This window comes from Protopterus annectens, chromosome 7.part0, assembly GCF_019279795.1.
Source record: "Protopterus annectens isolate FY-2018-M chromosome 7.part0, PAN1.0, whole genome shotgun sequence".
Lineage (NCBI taxonomy): Eukaryota > Metazoa > Chordata > Ceratodontiformes > Protopteridae > Protopterus > Protopterus annectens.
This window is the reverse complement of record NC_056739.1, coordinates 1,441,716,575-1,441,743,343: the sequence shown is the minus strand read 5'-3', so window position 1 is coordinate 1,441,743,343 and position 26,769 is coordinate 1,441,716,575.

Here is a 26,769-nt window from a genome sequence, read left to right as displayed (position 1 = left end):
GGACAGAATCTAGTGGGGTATGCAGTAGTTTCTGATACCAAGACTTTAGAAGCAAAGTCTTTACCACACAACGTATCTGCACAAGCAGCAGAACTGATTGCCTTGACAAGGGCATGTACCTTAGCAAAAGGTAAGAAAGTAAACATTTTTACTGACAGCCAGTATGCTTTTTCTACTGTACATGTTTTTGCGCAGCAGTGGAAAAATAGAAGAATGATAACATCTACTGGTAAACCAATTAACCATGCGCAATTTATTTTAGATTTGTTAGACTCTATTCAGTTATCTCAGAAAGTAGCTATTTGCAAATGCGTAGCTCATACCAAGCAACAGGATAGAATTTCAAAAGGTAATGTGAGGGCTGATACAGCTGCAAAACAAGCAGCTTCAGCTTCAGAAGTTTTTCTTTTAAGTGAGGAATTACAACCATCTGAGATTTTAGACTTAGAAATGTTAAAAACAATGCAGACACTTACTACAAATGTAGAAAAACAGAAGTGGATAAAACGAGGAGCAATCCTTGAGAAGGGACTGTACATCTCCAAAGAAAACAAACCGATTTTACCATCTAACTTGTTTAGATATGCAGCTTTGTTGAGCCATGGGCAGTGCCATGTCTCAACAGGAGGGATGGTACACTTAGTGAATCGAGTGTTTACGACGTATGGATTTACAAACTACACAAAAAATTTTTGTGCAGCATGCCATGTTTGTAACAAGCATCAGCATCATGCACAAGGGGCATTGAAACCTAAGCAAGGGAGTTTCCCTTTACCACCGTATCCGTTCCATACTATTCGTATGGATTTTATAGAACTGAACAAAGGCGAAAATAAGAAGTACTGCCTTGTCATTACAGATATGTTTTCCAAATGGGTGGAAGCTTTTCCAACTAAAAATCCAGATGGAGCTACTGTTGCAAATGTCCTCGTTAAAGAAATGATTCCTAGATTTGGCATACCGGAAAAGATTTATAGTGACAATGGCACACACTTTGTAAATCAAACTATACAACAACTTAGCCGTTATTTCAGGATTTCTCTGAAAAATCATTGTGCATACCACCCCCAATCTGCAGGATTAGTAGAGAGACATAATGGGGTTTTGAAAAACAAGCTTAGAAAATTGATTAGTGAGACACAAAAGAACTGGGTGCACTGTTTACCTCTGGCACTGTTGAGCATGAGAACTGTTCCAAATGCAAAAGGGTTAACTCCTTCTGAAGTTCTGTTTGGGAGGGCATATTATACACCTCAATGGAAACCTCTCATGCCTGCAGAGCAGGAGGTTGACAGTTCACTTGCAGGGTATATGAGGCGATTTTTGAATAACAACCTTTTGCAGTTAAATTCTGTTTCAGATAAAGAGCAAACAAGACCATCGGAAGCAGCAGTAGCCCCAGGTGCATGGGTCTGGGTGAAGGTGGTGAAGAGAAAAAACTGGAGTTCTCTGAAGTGGGAAGGGCCGTACCAGGTACTACTGTCGACACCCACTGCAGTCAAGATCACGGAGTGAGCGTCCTGGATTCATTTGACACACTGTAAACTGGTTAAGAACTTTGAACTGGACAAAAACCTTGTTACTGTTGTACAACGAGAACAAAATGACCAGGTATAGAGCCAAGAGAGATGTAGAACAACCTCAGAAAACTTGCATGATTATTCTGGTAGCTATACTGATAACATTGTTCTTTTTGTTGTGGCTTTTCCTTTTTCCTGTCACAAAAGTTGAACTGATTAAACATGATGAGCCGACCATAGACTGGCACCCAAACTTTAACACTTATCAGGCAATTACACGTGTGTATGCTGAGACTTTTAATGTTTCGAACTGCTGGATTTGCACAGCCATACCAACAGCATACGGGGGGTTATTAATGATTGCAGTCCCCCTAGGGGTCAATGAGACCTGGGAAAATTTGGTTTATGACACCGTAGTTATTAAAGCATATGATAAGGTAGCACTGTATTTGCTTGTGACACAAAAGGGAATTGTATGTTTTTATAAGAATGACACAATTCAAGTGGGTTGGAGCAAGTGCAATGTGACTGTACATTACAAATGTTATACCAAAGCAAACAAAATGGGTGCAGCTTGTAGTTCAAATTATGACTCATTTCTTGAGTCCATGCATAAGACTATTGAACAAGTGCAATGTAATCCTGTACTTTTTAAACAACTATCTGTAATAGATAGGAAAATGTTTCATGCAGGGCAGCCATTTCGTAACAAAGTAACTACTAATGTAGAGGATTGTTATTTTGTGTGTGGTAAGAAAGCATATAAATGGTTACCTGAGAATTGGTCCGGCAGTTGTTTTTTGGGGTACCTGGTCCCGGCCATACGACACACTGCAGTTTTGCCTCAGGGAAATATTCGAAATACCCGAGATGTGGCCAAGAAAGCTGTCAGGAAGCCTGAAAATCCAGTGGACAGATCGAGGCGGGCTGGAAAGACCATCATACTGTGGGTACCAAACTGATGCACATGGACTTGAGTGATGCTGTTATATCATGGGCAGGCATATTACCTGCATATGGCGCAGTGAAATCAATTTGGGAGCTGTGAAAACTGTCTAAACTTCTCGAAGTAATGAGTAATGCAACTTTTTCTGCTCTTGAATTGATAACTGATGAACTGAATGCTATGAGAACTGTAGTGCTCCAGAACAGAATGGCACTTGACTTCACCCTAGCGGCGAGAGGTGGTACATGCACTTTAATCAAAGAAGAGTGCTGTGCGTATATACCTGATCATCAACATGAGATAAATGACCATCTTGAGGTGATACAGCAAGTGTCGGCCATGACCAAACCAGGCCCAAACCCTCTGACGGACTTTTTCCAGAATTTGTTTGGGAGGTGGGGTTCCATCCTAATGAACATCCTGATTGCCATTTGTGTGGGATTACTCCTATTAGGAACATGTATTTGTTGTGGTATCCCCTGCATGAAAAAGTTAATCAAAGAATTTATAGATAGAAATTGAAGAATTGTTAGAATGTGAAACACTTTCATAAGTTTAAACTGAATGACTTTCTTAACTGCAAATCCTGAATGGAAGAGGTTAGGAGAAGAAGCAAACTGTTTATTCTTTTGAAAATAGAATTAAAAAGTATTAACAGGGGGGAAATGTCAGAAAAATATGTATTAATGTGTGTATGCTTAATGCTAATTAGAAACTAAATAAGTTAACACGTTTTTCATTCTATTTTATATGCACTGTTTTATATACAGTTGAGTTTCATATGAGACTGAAAAGATGCTTTTTGAAACTGCAGTGTGCTTTCTGAAACTTGCAAGATGCCCTCTGACCTAGTAATTGCTAGCACAGCAATATTCATGTTTATGCCTTTTGGAAATGTTCTTGAGAAGCAGATGATTATCTGCTAGGTCAGGAAAAATGAATGAACAATGCTATATTCTGTAAATGTAATGATTTTAAACAATCAGCTCTGTTCGAAGTATGAGAACATGCACAGCTGCAAAAGTTAGAGATAACATAGACAAAGGACTGTTAGAGAAATGAACTGCAATCTATACTTGCTTTGTGCTCGAATTAGCCATAGTACCTTGAATGGTAACATTGCACATATCTAACCGGTGGTAGCCAAGGCCACGTTGTTTTTCTTAGGAAGTTTCTCACAAAAATTGATGGTACCAGCAGAATATTGTAAAAACAATGACTGTGAAATAATGATGACAAGACTTATGATTCACTACATCAGATTGGTAGGCAATGTCTTATTAGAAAATGTATAAAAATACCTGCATTTCCTGATTCTAGTTAGACAAGCTCTGTACTAGCACGTTTTTGTCTCCTTGCTGCAAGATTAAAGTGCCTTAACCTGAACCTGCCGTGTTTTGATCATTTTTAAAGTATATTTTTCTTTTGACAGTCGGGTACCATTGTGTACATACAGACCCATGTTATGTCATGTGTCCCTTGGTATCCACATATCCATAGGTATTGTGGAGTCCCAAGGTGTATCACTGACATTAGAGGCCTGAATGCATATCCACAAGGCAGTCGTACACCTATAAAGACTGTCCATTCTTGGCAGACTTTGTTGTGTATGACCATGTCTGACATATACCCCAGGCATATACCCTCACTCACACTACTCTTAAGTAACTGTCATGGGTCTGTGTGCCACAGATGACCTTGGCCACAGAACACAATAGTGAACAGCCGTGTCACATACATACATATGTGACCTACGATCTGAGTAGCAGCAGCACAACCTGTCAATGGAAACAAATGTATTCATGTAGTATGCAGGCTTCACACCTATGTACTGATTGAGGGGACATGTACACATATATATTTGCCACACAGATACCTGATGTCTGCAATGTTGTCATCATACTATGTCATACCATAGTAAAAGCAAAACCCACACCGTGTTGACCAACAGTGACACACACACAGTCAGCATTTGCAGGATTCAAACCCCTACCTATGTTATGAGACTAGAGAGAGACGCACTAACACGGCGCGCTATTTGCTTTACTGGCTGGTTTCACTTCTGCAGTATTTGTGATACTAGAGAGTGGCGCATTAACATGGTGCGCTATTTGTTTTACTGGCTGGTTTCTCTTCTCCTGCTGTATTTGTAGGATGGTGACATCATCAGACTTTCCAAAGAGGAATGTACCTCTTTTAGTGTGTTTTCACACTCTCCAAAAAGGGCACTCCTTTCAAAGACAGTTGCACACATACACTCACTGTTTGCAGGATTCAAACCCCAACCTAACTATGTTATGATACTAAAGAGATACACACTAACACGGTGTGCTATTTGCTTTACTGGCTGGCTTTCCTTCTCCTGCAGTATTTGTAGGATGGTGACATCATCAGACTTTTCAAAGAGGAATGTACCTCTTTTAGTGTGTTTTCACAGTCTCCAAAAAGGGCACTTCTTTCAAAGCCAATTGCACACATACACTCACTGTTAGCAGGATTTAAACCCCTACCTAACTATGTTATGATACTAGAGAGAGAGACGCACTAACACGGCACGCTATTTGCTTTACTGGCTGGTTTCCCTTCTCCTGCAGTATTTGTAGGATGGTGACATCATCAGACTTTCCAAAGAGGAATGTACCTCCTTTACTGAGTTTTCCCAGTCTCCAAAAAGGGAACACCTCTCAAAGAAAGCTGCACACATACTGGAAAGAGATGCATTAACACGGCGCGCTATTTGCTTTATGGGCTGGTTTCCCTTCCCTGCTGTATTTATAGGATGGTGACATCATCAGACTGGACATGGTGATGTGTGTACACTTTGTTTTATGCCATTCCAGGAATGGTCCATGTGGGTCAGCAGGTGTCAACAGCTTGAACATGACCTCAGTATCCTTAGCTTGTGTGATCTATCTGTGGACACCTTGACATTCCGTCATATGTCACACATATTTATGCACAGCTTCTTGGTTTTGTGGATACTACATGTGTCTGGGATGTTGATAAAGGGCTATTCAAAGTCTATGTGACACATGTGTTGATGTGTTCATTGATGTATGTCCTGGGTGGCTGCCTTGCAAACAGTCTAGCATGTTTGCGAACCATGATCCTCACATGAACATACCACAGTTGGTAGGGTTGTGTGTGTGTCAGCTTCCAATAGCTCTTTTTATGACTGCAACCATGATGGACTCCATGACCTTGCAGATCAGACCTCATAGGCGTACTGGACTTAACTTCCCATGGTGTGTTGTGCACCAGCACTTGTGGGGACTGCCATATGTAGCTGTGACACATTCAACGGTTCCACATCCTGTGTAGTGGGTGCGGCTCAGCTGACTGTTCAGGTGCATGATCTGTTTGTTCTGTAGTTTGTGCATGACACATATTGGGAATCAATGTATTCCACCTGCTGCCATGCTTTTGGCAGTGGGGGTAGCTGCTCATCCATTCTACATGTGATATCTCCTGGTATGATGATGTGGACTATTGTCAGTGGGGGATGGGTATGTACATATGGGCCTGTCTGTCATGATGTCGGCATTGACACTCAGGTACAGTTGGCCCTGACTCAGGACTTATATGGGTGTACATTGATATTTATGACATAGCTGAAGGAGGTGTCATGATTCAGTCTGGACTCCTTCTCAACTCCTCTTTACAAAACAATAACGAACATGAGCACTAATCCCTGTTATACTCTTTTACATGCTTAACACCCTACTGATCCTTTGTGATCAGGCTACAGAGTATGTCATGATAATATCCTGGCATGTCCAGGGGTCGGTTTTGTGTGTACTCTTCAGTCCAGCTGGTGGATATTGTGATATTGACACAATGTCACATCTGCCTCATGTACACAGACAACTCTCTCCTCCTCCCAACAAACTCAGATATATGTGTGAGATGCACCTATATAGACATACAGGGAGCTGAACTCTCTCGACCCATGACTGGCACAGTCTATCAGGTGGTGAAGGTAATCACACACACCACATATCAGTCTCACATATCCTCTAGCAACAGCACTCAAACCACATTAGCACACATTGACATACTCGGATGCTGTAAATGTACTCTACCTAAGCAGCAGAGACCTCCAAAGCAGACACACACACACCTGCTACCACACTACAATACCCACATATCACTAAATTCACAATGTCAGTGTGCCACACAGTCGCTGCCCTTCGGGCTAAACAACACACCTAATACACTTATAATAGGTGACACTTATGTTCAGACACACTGACGTACCACTCACCAGCCCTGACAAGGGAATAGTCACTTTGGGCTGTCTGTTGGGTGCCAGGATCTGCCACATAACACAGGCAGTCAGGTCACTCCAAAGCAAGTACAAGACTGGCACCATCATTGTCCATGCTGGTGTGTGTAACCTCAGACGTTACTCCCTGGACCACATGACATGATACATGGAGGTACACTCTGATCATGTAGCCCAGGTCAGTATGACCCTGACCTTGTCTAGCATCTTACACCCACCAATTATGATGTCACAGTATACGGACACACATATCACATTTAACAGTTGGCTAACAAATGTATTTCATTAATAGGGGATACAGTGTCTGTCAGCGTATGGTGACATGCTCAACATGCCACGTAGCTTCACTATGGACAGCTTGCACCTGTCACCCTTGGACTTTGGTATGCTGGCTAAGGCTCTTGCTACCACCAGAGTGCCTTTTTTAAGCAGGGCTCAGAAGACAAACCCACCTCCATAGACATTACAGGTTAAATGAAACTAAGGGTAATGCTGCTCAACAATAGTTGTGTTAACCTCATATTGTGGCCACTCAGGAATCTCCTCAGTATGGAGGAGAGCAATATCTGTGCACTGACAGACACCTGGTTCAGGCTTGCTTATGCACACCGGTTTCATACCATGCTGTCTGACAACAAGACTTGGAACAGACAACACAACTAGGGGGGAGTATCCATATACATCACAGATACACACACCTCCAGGTTAGCAGCACTGCACAAAGCATCACAGACCATACATATACAACTACCATTGTGCAATACTGCCTTTCAGTTTGTTGCCTGCTACAGAACACACTCCCAAACTTAGGAACCACACTCGGCTTTTGTAGGAACTATGGAGAATATGAAGGTCTCCACAGACACCATTATATTGTGTGACTTCATATACACACATATTGACTGGGGATACTAATCAAGCCCCGACAACCTCACCCAACAGTCACTACAGTTTGTGGACTCATATGCTTTGGCACAACCAGTCAGCACAGCCACAAGGGAGAATACATATTGTTACCTATTCATCACCAACATGGGGACTCTATGTTCCACACCAGCGATATACCCCTCATTGGTAAGGTCAGAACATACATGTATCTCACAGGACATACATATACCCTCCACACACCCATCCTGGATAATCTTGGTGAACTTCTCATGAGCCAACATCTCACTTCACCGAAGCAAGGTGGTATCCTTGAGAGATCCTGAGACAGTGGCATATATGGCTCACACTGCTGCATCCTTTACATACACATTCTATGGACACCTGGTGGACTGCATGGATTGTGCTATCCCAAATAACAACAAGACCCACTACTACAATGGCAGGGGACCTGTCTGGTAGAACCCAGCCATTAATAAGCTGTACAACGTCAGGAGGACGCTACTACATGATAGAGCACAATCCCAGACTGGGAAGGCATCTGTGATTTGTACTACCAGACAGCTACAATCACTCATGGACTTTTCTAAGGGCTGCTTCTACCAGACAATTGCAACTGACACGTAGGACTATCACACAGGCTTCTTCAGTTATGTCAGGAACCTGGGTGGACACTCACTGATATGCTGTGAGTTACTGCATACTGACTACCCTGTACCCACTGGCATTGCCTACATCCTGGCAAACAGGTTCAGTGCAGATGTCTCCCATCCATCCCCCCTAAGGAGCAACTATCCATCCCAACAGAGTATAACCTCCCTGTATCACACAGTAACAGGTGAGTGCTGCCCTCCCCACAGCGTACATCACAGTATCAATGTGACCAGATGGTGTCCCAGCCTGCATCATACACAAGCATCATGACAAATGCAACCATTACATTACATCACTGTTCAATATCAGAGTTACCACAGGATATGTACCCAAGGAATGGCGTACTGCGACAGTGGTCCTGCTCCACAGAGTTGGTGCCACAATGGACCACAGACAATATTGCCCTATAAGCCTATGTAGCTTGTTCTGCAAAGCTATGGAGCATATTGTCATAGGACTCCTACACATAGACATCGGGAACCTACAGACACTGTGTCCTACTCATTTCAGCATTGTTGTGGGCAGATCTTGCCTCTTGAACCTGTAGGTATTTAAATGGCTAACAGGTCCATCGACATAGGGACAGCTGTCTACAGAGCCTACCTGAACCTTGCAAAACCATTCAGCACAATAACCCACTGGGCCATTATGCATAGGCTCACCAGCATCAATTTGGAAACATATCTCAGACAATGGATTGATACCTAGATCAGGGATAGCACCCACATGGTCAGGATTGCAGGTGCCATGTCTGACTATACACCAGTTACACATGGCATCCCACACAGCTTGGTCCTGGGATCTCTCTTGTTCAGTATATATTTGTCTTACGTACAGGCTATCACAGGGGGAATATGGCTGAACATGTTTGCACTTGACTGCAAACTGGGTGCCATGATCAACTCTCCAGCTGCCACATGCATACTCAATCAGGGTCTCACAGAGATGGATGACTGGTGCCTGAGCCATGGCCTACAGCTAAATGCCATTAGTTGCATAGTCATCCCCTTTGGGAGTAACAACATGCCCACACATTACCACATAGGTAGTACTCCATTACATACGGTAGGAGTTGTTAGGGGTTTGGGGGCATCACTTGTTTGTACTGTCGCCTTTAATATTCACGTTGCCAAAGTGGTTGGACACACCTATGTGTGCCACCTTATCCCATATGGTTTCACATCTAGATCGAGTGAGGTCATTGTGCCCCTATACTCATCACAACCATGCTTGGTTACAATGCCACATGTGGGGTGTACCTTACCTGACACCTGCAGCAACTGTACTGGCCATGGATGGTCCTCACCAAGCAGATCTAGGGACTCGCACAGATGCCCTGCATAGTTCAGATGCAGTAACTCCAGCTCTACTCAGTCGCTTACCACCTACTCAGATATGATGTGTGCCTGTTGTTTACAGCTATACCCAAACAAGAATTACTGGACATGCTCCACCTCAGGATATCCAACTCCCTTGGAGCTACACACTGCAGGGACGTATACCTCAGCACAGATGTTAATAGGACATTGTGGAGGGACAGATTCTTATCCCAGAGGCTCCACTCACTACAGAATGTAATCCCAGTTTCAAATAAGGCAGAGCCACCCACTGACCACCTACTGGAGACATCTTGACGACTGTATGGGTGATTGTATATTTACCCCTGGGATATCTTCTGTGTCCCTGCTAGGCAGAGGCACACTAGCATAAACTTACATGGGCTATCTTGTGTGATCTACTATTCACACACACAGTGTAGTAATCTGACAGGGTTGCGAATGCCAAACACACTCTGGCTAGGCTTGTACATGCCCTAGGGCAGATAGCCTAGTATCGACCTCTGAATCTATGCTAATGTTCAAGATGCACAATGTTTATTGCTGATACTGTTTGCAGGTCTTTATCATCTTTGCTTTACCACTTTCCATGAAGAACTTCAGTATCTGCAGAACATATTTGATTATGACAGGGTTCCACTATATTATAGATGTGTCTGTTGTCATATAACTGTGTGCACAGGGTGGATTTCTGTATAGTGACAGGTTCCCAAGTTAACACATGCAACTGCCAGATATGCGTGGCCCACTGCTGTACTCAGACATGGCCTAAGTGTGTGAGCATGCCCAGTTCTGACATTCCATGTTTTGTTGCCTGACATTTGTCTCATTTATTCAAGTGTGTGAGCATGCCCAGTGTGACCCTTCAGTATGTTGCTATCTGAGGTCCACTACATTTGCTGATGTGTGCGAACATGACCAATATTAACATTTATACTGTGTGTGTTGGAAGTCAGGTTCTGTTCTCACTGCAGGACTCACCTTTGTGTCATAACTCAACAAGGATTATGCTGTGCCTGCAGGGTTTCCATGGAATACTTTGCATAGACTTATCAACATTCCGTCATACAGGTGGACCACTGCAATACTGTCATGGTTTAGTGATTCAGTACTTTGGCTATAGTGCACAGTATCCTGGGTTTGAGGCCCATCACTGCTTTATATTTTCATACTAAGCAGACTAGACTGCTTAAGGGCCTGTTAAGCAAATTTGAGCATGTTGGCTTTTGTTCAGCTATGCCCTACTTAGACCAGGCTTGTCCGACATTGCTCAATATTCACCAACATTGCTGGACGTTGCCCAGTATTACTGAACATTGACCACAGTTGTGCTAGTTGATGTGTGCGATTTTCTTTGCATATACTATATGGTGGTAATTGCTGTTTAGCACTGCTTTATATTGCTTAACACATGGCATTCATGCCTTAGGTGGTGGTGCAGGGCTGCCTATGTCGGAAGCACATACTACACTCCCTGCACATGTTTGGAAGAAGGTAGTGTCAACTTAGGCATCCCTTTTACTTTATGTGCGAGTCGGAGAGGGGTATCATTTCCAGAGTTCCTACTGAGCCAGTGTATGTGCTATGTGTTGCCTCTTTGCCAAGGCCAAAGCATACTGGACATGCCTCCTTCTGCCTACTGGGGCAGGTTCAGGTTGTTCCTCCTCCGAGTCACGCTCTGCCTGTGATGGCCTTGGCAATGGTGGGGGGCTGTTTGGCCCAGGCCTATGCTGGTCCTGCTGCAGTTGTTTTTGCAGGATCATATTATGTAGCATACCACATACCATGACAATTTGGGTAAATGTAGTTGGTGAGTACTGCAAGGCTCCACCAGATGTGTCCAGGCACCGAAACTGTGACTTGAGCAGCCCAAACACACACTCTATTACATTACGTGTTTGCGCGTGTGCCTCATTATGGCGTTCCTGTTCAGGTGTGTGTGCATTTCTGATGGGTGTCATCAGCCACGGCTCCAGTGCATACCTAGCATCCCCCACTAGGTGACCATGTGGGATGTCCCCATAGGCAAATGTCTGGTACAGCTGCGTCAGATGCCAGATACGGGAATCATGGTAGTTTCCAGGGCAGCCTGCACACACATTCAGTATTATGCCCTGGGCATGGCACACGTCCTGGCAGTTGATGGAGGGGAAGCCCTTGTGGTTGAAGTAGACCCTACCCCACTCGCCGGCTGGTGCTTTGATGCATATGTGCATGCAGTCTATTGCACCCACTACCTCAGGGTATTCCGCTATTTGCTGGAAGAGATGCATATTGCTGGCCAATACCTCACGGGAATTGGGGAAATATACATGATCACCGACATGTGCTGACATGGCATCCAGGAACTGGTGTAGTACCCTGGATGCTGATGCCTGTGATATCCCCATCATATCACCAGTTGGTCTCTGGAAGGTACCTGTTGCTAATATTCTTAGGCCAACACATACCTTGGTTTCCACTGGGATGGGTCCCCCTCTGTTAGTTCTGTGTGTGAGGCGTGGCCTGCACAGCTCAACAATTTGCTGCAGGAGGTCTCTGTCCACTCTATAGCACTCCACTATCTCCAGCTCATGTAGCCCCTGGTAGGTTACCCTGGGCCTGTACACTCTGCTCCGTCTCCTCACTGTGGGTTGTCCAGCAGCACTTCCATTGTCACCACCCTCAGCATGTTGCATGTGTCGCCTTATAACAGCAATGGCAGCCCCTAACATTTCTTTGTCTCAGTAAAGCTTTTTCAGTTTTCACTTCTATTAGCTTACTGCAGTGTCTGTTGTGAGAAACATAATGGACTGTTGTTGGCAGAGTTTTAAGTGCTAGGCTGGGCTGGGCTAGTGTACTGCCTGTGTAATTGCCTGATTCTGATTGTTTTCACCTGCTAGCTCTGCTAGTACTCCCTGGTAGCTTCCTACTATTTGTTGTGCTTCCTTTTTCCTTTCTGTTTCCTCAGGGGGGAGTGCCACGCACACAAGTGCAAACACGCGCACAGCAGCTAACATGCACGCACACATGCTTACATGGACTAAAACTTGCTTATTCGGGTTAAACCGCTCGCACACCAGTGCAAACGCACTCTTTAAACAGCCTTATACATGCTTACTCTGGCTTAAACGAGCGCACTCATACTTACACACGCGCACTCTGTCTTACTCGGGTTTACAGGTGCGCACACACGCGCATGCACGCTCAGCGAGAAACTTTGGTGTTATCCATGGTATACACCTTCCATTTCTTGGCTTTCCCTAGCCTACCTGTTGACACACCTCTTTCCATGATGTCTAAATGACAGCGGACACATGCCACTCTGCTCCAATGAGCTTCACTTCTTTCATACATACCCCCCTCATGATGTCACCTATCTTCTACTCTGTTACTCCCCATATCCTACTCCTACACTCCACTGACTGTGCTCATTTGCTATGTAAACTAGCGATTCACTGTCCTAACACTCATTTACATAGGATTGCCTACTAATGCTTGGTTACATGTCTTAGACTGAGCTTCCCCCCTTAGCAACCTCTACTCGGTGGCCATCTTGTCTTCAGCCTGCCATTCCCTTGCATTGTACAATAAAATCCACATTTGTGGGTTTTAATTTGTAGTATTCTGGTTTTTAGAGGGCAGCCCATTTGCGCAGCGCTGCGCTACGCTTAAACATCGGAAATCGGCGAAAAAAAAAATATTTTTATTTTAATTTTGCATCAGGGAACATTTCCAAAGGCCATATATTTGGCCATTGGCTTGCTTCCTGCACTGGATGCAACCTTTATTTGGAGCTGTCATGACTCCGTTTTGCTATTTGCAGAACGGTACTCAGTTGTCAGCTGAGTACATTTCTGAAAATAACACTGCTCTTACTCAGGTTCAGGTTTCCTGAATTGCAAATCTACCTCATTTGCATGCCTTTCGCCTGCAATTGAGGTGATTTGCATGTCCCAGCCCTGTCCTTGTAAGAGCCATTTTAGGTGCTCTCTTACATGCCCCTACAGGCTGTTCCTGGATCGCTCGTCGGACATGATGGATGCATGGAGTCTTACTCTACTCTTAGACTCCGTGCAAGCCATCGTGAATCCGGCCCAATGTCTTTTGAGGCACAAAAGGCAATTGTCCCAGATCCACTAAAGAAAACACACACTACTTTGCCTTTGCAACCTTTCTTACTGAACAGCCAAACTGAACGATGCAGGACAATGAATATGTCATGAAACTTCCAACACCATGAAACCATGCATGATTGGGTGACATAAAAGATCCATCCACTCCAGCATCTTGAAAATACAACAACTGTTATCCACATATTCCCCAAAGAGTACATCTTAAACATACACTTGTACTCTACAATAAACATATTGAAACCCCTTTTATGCCCAGGAAAGCAGGGGTGGGGAAACAAGGAAGAAGGATAAATCCTGCCTCCATAGCCCACCAGGCTAAGCTGGTTCCCCTCTCTCCTGGATTCACAATATGCTAAGTAAATAACAACATGCTAATAATATTGTCACCCAATATAAAACTTCCTGCACACCCAAGGAAAAGTCACAATTCAGCAGGTCAAGTCTCTGATCAGATAGATGAAGCAAATGAAAAAAAACATATAGGGTCTCTGTTTGTAAGTCCCAATGCTCAATAAGACAGTAACCTAAGGCCAAGGCTGCCTGAGACACGTAATGGTTAATAAAGTTCAGAGAGCTTCACAAAATTGCAGGAAGAATAAGATAAAGCCAAGACAGTCTTTGAATCATAACTGAACAGCAGACAATGGCCCCTTGGCATGCAGTTTTCATGCACAATAACATTCTAAAAAAATATCTCTCTGCAGCTGGTCCACATCATTATTTCCAAGATGCAAAATAATTCCCTGAAGTATGAAAATTCACATGAATCAGTTTCTTCAAACAAGACAAAAGCTGAGAACATCTTAGACTCAGGAAACCTGTTCAAATCACTCGTAGTTGGAAGGATCAATAGCTAAGTTTAATCCATTGGGCTGAATAGCTGTTCTCTAATCCCTCTGAAAATGTAACATAAAAGAAATAATCTGTTTTACATAACTCAAAAAGGCATCCAGAAACCAATGCCTGACCCTCTTAATTACAGTAATAGACTGACCCTCTCTAGCTAAACAGAGGTCCTCCCAATACAAAAGGAGTGCAGGAGCTGCCTAAACCAGACGTGCTCTGGACATGAAGTGCTTTGTGCAGAACCACAATAAACATCCCAGGAGTGATGGGCATATTCTGCCCCTCTTGAAACACCAATGTAGTAGGAGAGATGGGGACAGTGGAATTGGGACAGAGTCTGACCCCAATGCACAGATCACAACAATGGAATGAAAATAGACCCCAGCTTAACCAGGCATCTCCAAGTCAACTGATCCATCTAGAATTTCATAGCCACACCAATATGGAACCATTAAAAATAAACACATCTTCCCATTTAAGGGTAGGCAACAGTTCTCCAACTCTAAAAGCTCCCCAGTAATCCAAGTAGGCAGAGTGACATCAGTGGCACAAAGAAAGGCACAGGGAATAATGGTATGAATCCCCTGAATAATGATCCCCACAATGTTTAGGTCATTGGCCTATGACCATTGGAGGACAACCTGCCAATCTTTGATAATATCTGGGAGACCTGATATTCTAGCCCAAAACCGAGGGCCACCTGATGGATTTGAATGGTCTTGATGATGTCATTCTGACAGCACCTGCAAACCAAAAAACATCAGCTAAGAGAGGTGGCCCAAATCCTGAGTACCTGTAGGTAGTTTCTTAACAAACTTCAAAAAGGCTGCAAAAGAAGAACCACAAGACCTGGTGTTACTCACCCACGACTGTGAAATCAAGTAGGCTGTAACTCTTTGCTAGTCAACCAAACGGAGTCCAGAAGATGAGTTGGCTCTCTGCATGCCTCTGAAGCACTTCTTCTGAAGTTCTTGATCTATAAATGAGACAGGCAATCCACTAATACATTAAATTGTCCTGTAACATGAAGAGCCTTTAATGAAAAAACTCATTCTCAAACTCTGCAATATGAATTGCTTGAGTATAGACTGAACTCTAAGAGCCCCTAGACATCCTCTTGTTCAAGACATGTACTACTAAAAGGTTGTCCCAATGGAAAACCATTTTTCTGACCCTCAAAACATCACCCCAGACCACCAGCATTACCCAAGTGGGCATAAGCCCAAGCAAAGTAATATCCCTTCTAACCTGATTGCCCCACATGGAAGGCCTTGGAGAGTAAAACCATCTGCCTTGACAATAGGCAAATATTCCCATTTCCCCAACTGCATCCATGAAAAACTGAACCTTCACTGAGGACATCCGATCCTTCTGCCAAAAAAACATTATCATTATGGTGGGCCAGAAAGAGCTTCCAAATAACCAAATCCTCCTTCAACCCTCCCCATCAATCTGACCAGCTGATGCTTCTGTTTTCCCCCTCTTAGAAGGATGGCTGAACTCCTGACAAGGGGTCTACCTAGGACAATAGCCTGACATCCAAAACTGAAGAGGCACGGAAGCTCCATGACCCGAGATACTCTAACCTTTTAAAAGTCCAAAAACTGACAAATTGCCCCTTGCAAGTGAAGTCTGAGCACAGAGAATGAAACATCAATTTCCAGGCCTAAGAAGCACAATTTTCTCAGAGGACCCTCATTTGTGCCTTCCACTAGTGGGACACCCGCTTGCGTATACAGTTCAACAATGGTTCTAATGGCCATCTCTACCCTGCCCCACCCTCTTCAATGAATAAAAAAATCATCCAAATAGTGGACTGTTGCCTGATCTGGGGCCCTTTGCTGCAAAATCCTATGTAAAACAAAACTAAATTTCTCAAAAGTGGAACAAGCCACAGAACATACCATGGGCATGACTGTATCCATGTAAAAGTCTCCATCCACCTTCATCCCCAGGAACCCCTAATCAGCTGAATGAATCAGAATTAAACAAAAGGCTGACAATATCAGCTTTACCCAACCAAGGAGCTCTAAATTTTTTTAATGACACCCACTGTATCCTGTAGAATGGCATTTTGCATCTGTGCATACTGCATATTGAATCATTGACTGAGCTACCAGGAGGGCAAGACAAATGATGAATGAGTCTGAACTGCACAGGGGTCTTTTTAGGTACTAAACTCAAAGGAGATATTTGAAAGTGAGGGACTGGAAGAGTAGAAAAGGGGTCCAAAACTCTGCCCACCACAATCTCCTTCTCAAGAAGTAGGCTCAAATCTTTGTCTTTGCCTTCAATGGTTCACAGGTTACTACAAGTCTGAAACGGAGACACTGCTCTAGTCTTTAATGGAAACCCATGAGAAAATCCTTTAAAAAGTTCTTGCCTAAGAGGATGATTGGTGCTTACCTCCCAATAATTGAAATTAAACATCAGCCTTAACAAGAAAGGGATTAGGTCTACTTTCTACAGGGAACCTGGAATGAAGGTCCATCCTTCTGCTATGAAATGAATGAGACCCCCAGGTAATTACCAAGAGACCCCACAGCTGAATGACCCTTGTGTAAAGTCGAACCTTACGTCTCTGTCACAAATTCCTTTGAACAACACCTAAGCATGGGATACCCCTTACCACAGGCCAATCACATATGCAGAGAACAACATACTGGCCATGGGCAGCAACCATTGTTAAATGCCCAAAATTATTTAATGGTTATTAGGGCCTCTTGCCAGAATGACTTGACTGGAGATCTTAGACCTGCCAACCCTGACACTCAACCTGGTATCCACATGCTTCTCCTTCCATTTGAGAGAATTGTCCAAAGCTTTGCGTCTCCCAAAGATCTGGTTGTACCATAACTAGCCAAGCCCCCCTCCCCCAAACTGATGCATATCCTTGATAGATTTAAAATAAGCTAGTAAAGGCAAAGACTGACTAAGACCATTCCCAACCAAAATGGCCATACAAATCAGTAAACCCAGTAAATCACTCATCTCAGTTGTGCAACTGGGCCTTACCTGCTTACCTCTGACTCACAACTGCCATGATTACCCGGGCACATTGTTTTCTTTGTGCAAATTTTCTTGAAAAAGTATAATCTAAATAATTATATGTATTTGTCTTGACAAAGCGTTATGTTGCATGCTAGTATATTCAGTTTGCAATGTTTTGGTGTTTTTTTTTTTGGATTTTGGATTCAACAAAAACAATTAAAAACAAAGAAAACAGAACAAAACATCAGAAAGCAGTGAAAATTAATATTTCAAGAGAGAGGGAGATGTGGAAAAGTTATTTTGATAAAGAGAGACCCAAACTGCTTAAATGTATTTTATATGCTAGATTTTGAAAGCAGAAAGTCCAATTTATATAACACTGCATTTATTTGAATATTTTACTGATGTTTAAAGTACAATCTGTCAGTGCACACCCGCGCATACAACCCTTTTCTCTCATCTATCGTGATTTTTCTCATTTGTAGCACCTCATCCTCAGTAAGATAGAAAGACTGTTTTACTATAACATTACATATTCACAGATCTTTTATTTTCTGAATTATTTATGAACACAGCTTAGCCAATTTTAAACTGTAATATGACACGGATGTGAGTGCAGCAACTATTTTATCACATGTCCAAGAACTTTTGTAATAAAAAAAGACAGCAAGGAATAAGTAGTGCATAAATTATTTCATACATCTGATAGAAGCTATTGAACATTTATCAAGGTAAAGCAAAGCCAAAACAATAAAATGCCTTTCTCAGATGTTGGAAAGGGCATATATGATTTTTTTTTGCTATGTTTATAAGAAAACTGTAACCCTTTCCCACTTATACTCACACACACAAACACACACACACACACACACATATACACATATACACTCGCATGCATATATAGAAATATTTCTGTTTAATTTCACCTGACTTGTACAATTATGTTATTCTCATGCTGGGGAAATTATACTTAAATATACATTAGCACACATAAAATAATAACAATAATAATAATAATAATAATCACGTTATTAGATGCAGATAAATGAATCTCATCTTCTGATAATACCCACCGGGCAAGTCCAAATCAAATACCATCTTAGCTATTTATCAAGCAATGAATGTGGGATATGCTACTGAAGGATATGTAACTAATTTTGTTGATGTCCAAATCATTATATACCCATTACCCACCAAGCTATGGTACTTGAAGTTAAACAGAGATTTTACTGCAATAATCCTACTGGACTGTCAGGATTGTTCCATTTCTCCTTTTCTTTGTTCTGATTATGAAGCCAGTGTTTTTCAGATTCCACCTTTTAGGTCCCAACTACCTAAAACTTGTAATTTAGTCCCTTATTCTAATAGTCAGCCAGACAGATTCTCTGCTATGTAAGGGAAGAATATGCCACATATTCTTTGGAACACATGTAGATGTTTTAGTAATACTAGGTTGAGATCCTATGTTAATAGCCTGCAGGTAGTTTGAACTAGGATTCATTCAGTTATATATATGGATGTGAAGGTAATTTTGAATGCAAGAAAAAAATGTGTACTGCTTCAGTGGTCCCAACAAATTAAAATGCAGCTTCAAAACTCAATAAATATTGAGACAGAAATTGCACCAGATAAGGTATGTCTATAATAGTCATGCCATCTCACAGGTCTATTCAGGAATAGCCTGTAAATATAGAAACAGAACTTTGAAGTTTCCATCAATGACCCTTTCAGCTGCAGTGAAAGCAAATTACAAAACTACATAAATTGATATTTTAAAGAAATACAGACAGCATCATCAGTCTTTATGTGGAAAATTCCAGTCTGTTGCATTCTCAGCCAGATGAAGATGTAATTTCTAGACTGTTGACAGCTATTACAGCCACAGTAGAAGAGAACAGTCAGAACTGGAGAATTAAGCATGGATAAATAGGCTTAAAATGAACAACATACAAGGTATGCATCTTCCATTTGAGATTGATAGGCATCGTCACATGGCACCCTGGGTATATTCTGCAAAGTGTGTTTGGCATTTGTTAACTATGGGGCCACCTCTTCCCTTAGAAGCAGACACTTAGCATTCCACTCTTAAACTAAGGCAAAGGCCAGCTAATGCCAAGCAAAGACCAACTAATGCCAAATAGTGCCAAACAGTTATAGACCAATTTGTTTTCAGAATAGGGACTGTAAACTATTTGTGTTAGTCTGGGAAAACCCTATCTCATTTCCACAGGAACAGGGTTTCATTGATAACAAATCTTGCTTATAAGATTAATGTGATATCCAAGTTTGCATTAAGACAAACTGTTCATCTGCCTCTTTTCATTCCTGAACCCAAAAACAAGGAAGAAAGGATACTCCATACTTTGCATGTCCACAGACAACTCAGGTAGTATTTTAGCAGAACAAAATCCTTCAGATCTTTAAACCTGTTGTTCCTTTCTTGTGAAGGAAAGAAAAGGGGACAACAAATGTCAAAACAGACAATTTTCAAATGGTTGTCTCAGGCTATTACCTTTTGTTATTCCCAACACAGCAATAGTATTCCAGGCAGGGTTAAGGCTCGCTCTGTATCAGACATTGGCTACACAATGACTTGTTAGAACGGGTTGTATTCTAGAAGTATTCGAGAAGCAGCAAATCAGTCCTCTGTACATTTATTTTATTTTATTTTATTTTTATTTTATTTTACATTTGTTGACCAGGCTGGTCCAACTGGATGTATGTCCATTTTCAGCAGAGGCCTGGGGAGAAATACTCCAAGAGAAAAAAATGCATAAATATTAATAGCAATGTTACAAAAATTCACTCAGAAAAAATATATAACATAGCACTGACATATATTACTGAAGTAACACAAATTAGCAGTGACATATATTACAGAAGCAACAACAGGAAATTAATTACAAGATGAACGAGTTCAAAATTAAGAAAGATAGCAGAAAAGTAAGTTTTTGTACTAATTTGTAAGCAGGAGAAAGTGAACATACTAGTGGCATTAGGCAAGCTAGTCAGGGTTAGTACAGGGGCAAAGCCATTGAGTTTTGAGATGAGATTTAAAGCAGGGAAGAGAGGAGATAGCAGTGAGGTTGTCAGGAAGAGAGTTCCAAGCTTTTCCTATTGTGTTAGAAAACAAGGAGGTGCCTGCCAAGTTATTGGATTTACAAGTTGGTATAAGAAGTTTGTTAGAAGAACATAGGCTTTTGAGGTTGCAATAATGTGTAATAAGTGTCTTGAGAATAGGGGTGTTGTTAGGTTCATAGAAGATTTTATGGGCTAAGAAGAGCTGATGAAATAAGATCAGATTTTGAAGCTCAAGCCATCCTAATTGCTTTAGGTTTAAGCAGTGGTAAGTTCTAAAAGTAGAGCTAGAGGCAAATCTGGCAATACTGTTGTAGGTGACTGCCAGTTTGGAGTGGTTAGTGTTGGTCAGATAAGTGTAACTGGGGGAGGCATAAAGTAGGGTAGAGATCAGATGTGAATGGGCAATGGTAGTTTTAGCAAGAGGTGTAAGAAATGGTTTAATTCTATACAGGGAGCCTAGTTTTCTGTTAACTAATTTTATAGTGTTGTTAATGTGAGAGTCAAAGCATAGGTTGGTGTCTTTCTCTACTCCAAGAAGCCTGCCGGAAGGGTCAGGTGATATGATGGTACCATTATTAGACAGGAGAGAGAAGTTGACCAGAGATGATTTATGGGTGGGGGAGAAAAGTAACAGACTGTTTTTTTGGGGGGTATTAAGATTAAGCAACATTTTAGGAACCAAGTTTCAACAGTTTTGAAAGTCTGTTGAGTGATGGAATGCAGTTCAGAGGGGGATGAGGCAGAGCAAATCAATTTAGCTAGGGGGAAGAGCAGGGCTATGGGTTGGTAGTTAGAGAGTTCTGTTGAGTTCCCACCTTTATGCAGGGGAATATGTGAAATTTTCCAGACTAAAGAAATGAAGCCTTTGACAATGGTTCTGTTAATCAGAATGGAAATGGGATAAGCTAATGGTTTGGATGCAATTTTTAGATACTGAGCTAGTAGATGGTCAGCAGAAGGGGAGGAGGTTTTTAGTTTCTTGAGAAGAGAGCAGATAAGAGATGTAGGTACTGGATGCAGTAGAAAAGAGGGAATTGAGGAGTTAGAGGAGGTGGACTGAGAGGAGATATTGGGGCCTAGTTGATTAGCTAGGGACTGGACAGTTTCAGAAAAAAGGTATTGAAGGTATCAGCAGTCTGTTTAGGTTTGTTTTGGGGAGTACCTATGGTGCATGGGGTATCAGAGTGGCCAGGCTTTAAGAGACTATTTATTCCTGCCCGGAACTTTTGAGGATTTTGTTGGTTGGCTTGTTGTAAATTGTATAGTAGTTTATTTTGTGTAGTAGAACAGCTTTTTTTAGTGGCATTTCTTATTTGTCTCAAGTTAAGTTGGTGGGTTAGATCTTTAGTGCTGCGAAATTTGGTCCAGGGTTTATTTTCAGAATAATTTTATTCCTTGTATCTTTTGAAAGCCAAGGGGCAGGTTTTGAGCTGATTCTGATAGATCTTAAGGGAGCATGAGAGTCTAAAATAGAAAGGAACTTAGAGTTGAAGTAAGCTGTAGCATCATCCAATGGCAATTGTTTAAGAGGAGACCGGTTGTGAGCATTCAGGTCTGTAATGAAGCTTTCAAGGTTAAAGTTTTCGTTAGTTTTGACCATTTTGTATTTAGTTAGGTTAGGGGAGGTAGTTTTAAGTATGAATAAGTAAGTAAGAGTGTGGTCACTTAAATCATTAAGTAGTGTACCTGCTGTATAAGTATGATGGTGCCTATGTATTAGAATCCAGTCCAATATGCTTTCTATGTTGTTAGTTTTGCTGGTTCTGGTAGGGGCTTGAATGGTTTGAGAAAAAACGTGAAGATTTAAGAGGGTGGGAGGGTCTACTGAGGTGCAGGTTTTCCAGTCTATACTGACATCGCCAAGGACTATGGTTTCTTGTGGATATCGAATAGAAAGCCAGCTAAGGATCTCTTCTAGGGTACTGATATTATTTCCAGGGGGAATGTAGGTACAGATTATATAGATGAACTTGGATTTCGGCATTACTTATAGAGGGAGTTTTTTTCTTGTAATACAGTAATTTGTAAGCCATTTTTGTAAAGAATAGCTATCCCATCACCTTTTTTGGCTTGATGTTCAAGTCTGTGGATGTTGTAGCCAGTGGTGGTAATCTCCCTGTCTAGGGTTGCAGGTTTGAGCCAGGTTTCAGATAGGCATAGGATGTCAAAAGAGTGTATGTCTAGCAGGGCATGGAGGTGGGTGATTTTGTTATTAATGCTTCGGATGTTAAGGTGAGCAATGGAGAGAGAGTTAGGGGGTTTGGAGCATATATTTGGGCTTAAGGGAGGGGGACAGAGGGGGTTTATAGTAGCAGTTTTGTTTGGGCCAGGGTTGGGATGAATGTCGCCTCCTATCAGAGATAGAAGTAGTCTTTTTATTAGGTCAGAGGGTTTGGAGAGGATGTGTAAGGATTTTCTGTTTACCTAATAAGAGTAGAAAAAATGGAACGTTCTATGAAATTTTACAAGAAGGTAGCTGGGGAGGAAATGATGTTTGAGAAAGGTTGAAATGTGTTTCATGGAGGAGCACTAGTATGTTGAGAGAGGGTGTGAGGTACTTTGAGGCTAAGATATTCATAAGAGGTTAGTAGGTAGGGTAATAGAAGGAGAGGAAAAGGTGTGAAAAAGAAGATTAGTTTTAAGTAAGATGAGGTTTGAGGAGAAGGCATAATGAATAGGGGTAATAGAATGAAAGCTAGGGAAATAGAAAAGAAAGTGTACACAGGAGGATTAGGGGGAAGTTATGTATGTGGTATAGGAGTAGGTGGATGGGTATTGGATGAAAAAAGAGGGGAGGGGATAAAGTATGATTGGAGAGGTAAAGAGGTGGGAGTGGTTAGGGAAGTATAAGTGTAGGAGCTCTGCGGTGGGTAAGATTTGGGGTAGGGTAGATGAGCGGAGTGAGCCTGTAAGAAGAATGGAGCTGGATCAGACAAGGTAAGGAAGACTGTCGGAAAACAATCAGAAAAAAAAGCAGAGAAGGTAAGTTAGAGTGGAGAGAGGAGTGACAAAGGGGAAAAGCTAAAGGTCTAATCAGAAAAAGGAAAAGAGTAATGAATAAGGGGGGGCAGTGGAGAGGATTCGAAGTATTAGGATTTGCAGCTAGAATTAGTCAGTTTAAAGCAAAGGTTAAGGGAATACAGGTAGAGTATAATCTCAGGAATAGGGAGCCATCTAGTGGGCAAAAAGTGCAAAACAGTAAAAGGGAGTTAGGAGGGCAGAATAGGAGCAGGGAGAAAAGAATAGAAAGAAACCAAAACAAACGATATCCAACAGGGATGCTTAAAAAAAGGAGGCCAGGCCAGATGGGAGAAGCAGCAGCTGGGCAGTGGGAGAGATGAGGTGAGGCTGCTAGGGGTCCTGACTAACAGGCGTCACAAAAGGTCAGGTCATAAACAAGATGATTAGTTCAAAAAAAGAAAATTAAAAATAGCTAGATGGTGCACCACATACTTTCTAGCTTCTTGAGAGTGCAGCGTTCGGAGGGGAGACCCAAAACTTTGAGAAACAGGGGATGAGGCAGGAGAAGGTCCTTAATAGTAGGTTTTACTTGCCAGGAAATTCCCAAGGTTCAGGGAGTAGGATTAAAAAACTGTAAATTTAATGGAGTAGACTGGAAAGAAGAACTGAAATAGTGTATCTTGGTTTCAATTGCAACAATAAAAAACACAAATAAAATGGTTAGGAAAGCACACTCTGAAAAATATCCCTCATTAAGAAGATTAACAAAAACTGAGGTCAGGAAAAAAATAAAAATATATATACAGTAACGAATATTAACCAGTAGTCACTTTACACACATTTAAACAGTGAAGAGAGACATTCGCTATCTAGAGGCAGTTCATTAAGCAAAAGAAACATACGCTACACACTAAGCAGAGCAGTATTAGACCACTGTAATAAATGCATATTTTTGAAACCGTTCAGGCAGTGAAGAGAGACATTCACTAACTAGAGGCAATCATTACACAAAAACATAAGCTACAGGCTAGACAGAGCAATGTCAAAAAACTGGAAATAAATGCATAATGGAAATCATCCACATGTAAAAACATTTATGCACGTAAAATATGGAGTGGCTACTTGTGGAATAGCTTGCCAGCAGATTTTGCTATGGGAGTAGAGAGAGAGAGAAAAAAAATAATTTAAAAAATGAGGTATTTGCCTCATAGCAAGGGATAACATTAAAGACTAGGAGCCGAGCTGAGAGAGAATTACTTGCAGATAGCTTTGCGCAAGTACTAGTAATCATCCAAAATTGGAACGTTAAACTGCAGGAGCTACCACCATACTCCATTGATAATTGGACTTCAATCAGTTCAAAAGCTCAAGAATCAGGGAGTTCACATAACAACCTTAAATAATATTGCAGGTGAAAAAAAGGCGCTAAAGTAGCGCAGGGGACAAACTGTTAACTTACAGAGGCTAAACTAGTGAGAGCTGCAAGTACACAAACAGTAAGTAAATATTGGGAAAGAGCTCTTGGGAAGCACCCAACAAGTAGCCCTGTAAATTGCAGAGAACTTTACAGTGAAACACAACCAGTATTCATTGTATTTAAGGGTTAAGAGAGAAATGAAAGCATAATAGCAAGCTCAATTTGACACAAATTACATACTTTTACAAAGCACTACAAGCTCGATTCCTTCTCTTCTTCTAGATCAGGCTTTGCTAGAACCATTCTCCATGGGCTCCTGGACCCTTCCCTATCTACCTCCCAAATATAGTAAGCTAGGGTAATCAACCCATATAGCTTAGGCTACTGCCCAGTGATCAATATGAAAAACATAGGACAGTTGTCTAGGAAAATGTCCCATAACAGCAGATGTTCAGATGATAACAGTTGAGTAGGAACTTTCTTCTCCATCTACCTTATTTTTTGCTGTGTTCTTATGGCAAGATGTGGATATTCATGTCTTTTTACTCTTAGCTATGGCCTCTCAGGGCTTAGCCTCCCTGTTTCAGTTGGCATAAAGGGTCTGAAGGACTGGTGCCAACCAAAACTCGACTTTTGAACAGCTCAGTTTGAGCTGCCCAACAGTTTGAGTGGTGCTTGAGAGATGTCCCGAAGCTTTTGAAGTTGGCTGGCTGTTATATTCTTCTCGGGCTATAACTCATATAGCCTAGGCTACTGGGGCAGTGATCGTTCAAACCTCTAATGCTGTAGTGGGTTTACATAAACAACAGTAGTTTTCCTTCCAACATTTTTATGCCTCTCTTGCAAACTTGCTATATTCCACAGATCTGCTGTAAGTATTTTATTGTTGGTCTATATTTTATTTCATATAATACTTGTGCATATTAAATAACATTATCTGCAGTTTAGGAGGTGCCTCACACAAAGACATTGTAGGTTTTGCAATGCTTTATGTTATGTTTCTATCTCAATGTATTCATGGCATTATTCATATCCACATAGTGTTGCTAATGTTCCTTTTCATTAAGCACATATACATTTTATGTAACTGTAAATAATCTTGTTTGATAATCATTAGCATTGTTGGCTTCATTTCTTGTAATTTCCTTGCACTGTCATAGATTTTATGCCATACCGAGTTTCTTCTGAGCAAAACTATTAACTTTTCATATTGCAATATTTTAATGACAGTACTGTTTCTTCAACATTTCAAAACTTGTTTCTGAACTTATCTGTATTCCCAGGCTATGTTATGCCTTAGCAACGTTTTATAAGATGTAATTATCTCAGACATATCATATTGAAACTTTGCAAGATATTATGCCATTCACAGAAATGTCTGTGGTATCTGTTTGTCCCCTGGCTCTTTGGAGTTTACTTAATCATTTGGTATTTGGAATTTGCCTAGTTATTCAGATTTTTTGTATAAATATTTAATACGAAGCGCTTTTCGTCACCAAAAATACAGTAACTTCATCAGATCTTATGAAGTTACTGTATTTTTGGTGATGAAAAGCGCTTCGTATTAAATATTTATACATTTCATCTTTTTGGGCTTGTGGTCAATTCGTTTTGTATCTTTAGTTTTTGTTTTTCACCAGTTTGTTTTAGTCTGTTGTTCAGATTTTTTTGTCAGGCTTCAGTCCCCTAGAAAGGAACTGACTAGTCAGAAAGCCAAATTGCAGTTTCATG